The following is a 2,500-nucleotide window of genomic DNA, read 5'->3' as shown; positions in this document are numbered from 1 at the left end:
GGGTACCGGAATAGGAACCGGTTTCCCTTTCGCCCAATGGATGTATATATTTATATATATATTTATACATATTTATTAATAATGTTTATTGTTTTTTAAAAAGCAATAATATTCATTAATAATATTGTATTTATTTTATATTATTAAACACATCAAACATTAACATCGGTTTTCACCTAGGGCTTAGGATCGACTGACTCGTGTGCAACGGCTGTTCACACGAAACCCTTCTCCACGTCAGTCCTCCAGGGCCTCGCTGGAGTATTTGCTACTACCACCAAGATCTGCACCGATGGCGGCTCCAGATGGCCTCACGGCCAATCCTTCCGCGCACACCACCGCGACCCTCCTACTCGTTAGGGTTTCATGATAAAAGATAAATCTTTTATCGAAAATACCAACTAACGGTAGAGTATAAGCATGACGCTTCAGCGCCATCCATTTTCAGGGCTAGTTGCTTCGGCAGGTGAGTTGTTACACACTCCTTAGCGGATTCCGACTTCCATGGCCACCGTCCTGCTGTCTTAAGCAACCAACGCCTTTCATGGTATCCCATAAGCGTCAATTTTGGCGCTTTAACTCTACGTTTGGTTCATCCCACAGCGCCAGTTCTGCTTACCAAAAGTGGCCCACTTGGCACTCTGATCCATATATAAAAAATATATTCTCATAGCTTCACATTATAAATAATGTTTTTAAGCAAGCTAGAGATCTCACCCATTTAAAGTTTGAGAATAGGTTGAGGTCGTTTCGGCCCCAAGGCCTCTAATCATTCGCTTTACCGGATGAGACTCTTATATAATGAACGCCAGCTATCCTGAGGGAAACTTCGGAGGGAACCAGCTACTAGATGGTTCGATTAGTCTTTCGCCCCTATACCCAGTTCCGACGATCGATTTGCACGTCAGAATCGCTACGGACCTCCATCAGGGTTTCCCCTGACTTCATCCTGACCAGGCATAGTTCACCATCTTTCGGGTCCCAGCGTGTACGCTCTAGGTGCGCCTCTATTATAATATAATCCGAAAACTAAATTATAATAATATAAGACGCCCTAGGAGTGCGATATTTAATACATAATATAAATATATCCTCCTTTTATCATTTATAAAAAAATATAAATAATATTTACTTTCATTGTGCCTTTGGGTTTCATAAAATTTATAAATATTTCGATGAAAAAATATTTTATTCCCAATGACTTGCGTACATGCTAGACTCCTTGGTCCGTGTTTCAAGACGGGTCCTGAAAGTACCCAAAGCTATATCGTCGCTGACAGATAAATTTTTAATAAAAAAAAATGAGCCAGTTCATTATCATACACCTACTGACAGTTAAATAGTATCATATAACGGCATAAAATCCGTATATATAATATGTTTTAATAAAAAAACCTATTTATACTCGTGGTGGATCTGAACGCGTTAATAACGCGACTCAATATCAATTTATAATTAATACCATCAAACAATTAATCAAGAAACATAGGCGTTTAACATACACAAAATATTATCAAAAAATAATATTGTACATTAATCAACGCACCAATGCCTATAGATTAATATTTAATGGGTCGCAACGTCCTACAAGATGAGAAGTGCATACCTCGTTATCATACAATTAACAATATACAGCAGTGCATATATTTTTACTAAAAATAAATTCCTAATAAAAATTTTTGTCACATGCTAGTACAAATTGGTTGATTAACGATAAAAAGTAAATGAATCTCATCTTTCGACCTTTCGGGTTTCTCAGGTTTACCCCTGAACGGTTTTACGTACTCTTTAACTCTCTCTTCAAAGTTCTTTTCAACTTTCCCTCACGGTACTTGTTCGCTATCGGTCTCGTGGTAATATTTAGCCTTAGATGGAGTTTACCACCCACTTAGAGCTGCACTCTCAAGCAACCCGACTCTAAGGAAAGATTCACCTATCATCAATAATAATCACTACGGGCCTGGCACCCTCTATGGGTATATGGCCCCATTCAAGATGGACTTGGATGTATTATATAACAATAGGTTTATATTGAATCTTCCTAAACACTACATTCCCCAAGTGTCTGTTTATCAGCCACGGGGTTCAGTGCTGGGCTTATCCCTGTTCGCTCGCCGCTACTAAGGGAATCCTAGTTAGTTTCTTTTCCTCCGCTTAATAATATGCTTAAATTCAGCGGGTAATCTCACCTACTCTGAGGTCGTAAAAGTTTTTAGAAGTATTAAAACAAAAATTTTTTTTATATATTATGTTTTTGTTATATTTTATAAGTAAACAATTTTCTTAATTATTCATACTCAAATTTTTTTAATATTATTATATAATATTATTTTTATATTTATCTAAAGAGAAGAAAATAAAAAATAAATAATTATATATATTAATTTTTTTCGAGTATATTGAAAATTTTATTACAAATAAAATATTCCATAACAAAATATTAATATATAATATTTTTGTTTATTCTTCTTTATTTAATATTTTAAAAATATATTATTAA

The 2,500-nt window shown here is 35.3% G+C and overlaps 1 pseudogene; it reads right to left on the bottom strand.

Annotated features, from left to right (window-relative positions):
- Positions 1 to 2,203, bottom strand: part of LOC123304785 — a pseudogene marked incomplete at its 3' end in the record, with an annotated part of 3,961 nt that extends 1,758 nt beyond the window's left edge.
- Between the last annotated feature and the right edge of the window lie 297 nt (positions 2,204 to 2,500).

This window comes from Chrysoperla carnea, assembly GCF_905475395.1.
Source record: "Chrysoperla carnea chromosome X unlocalized genomic scaffold, inChrCarn1.1 SUPER_X_unloc_93, whole genome shotgun sequence".
Lineage (NCBI taxonomy): Eukaryota > Metazoa > Arthropoda > Insecta > Neuroptera > Chrysopidae > Chrysoperla > Chrysoperla carnea.
The sequence above is the reverse complement of the archived record's forward strand: the minus strand, read 5'-3'. Positions and strand labels throughout refer to the sequence as shown.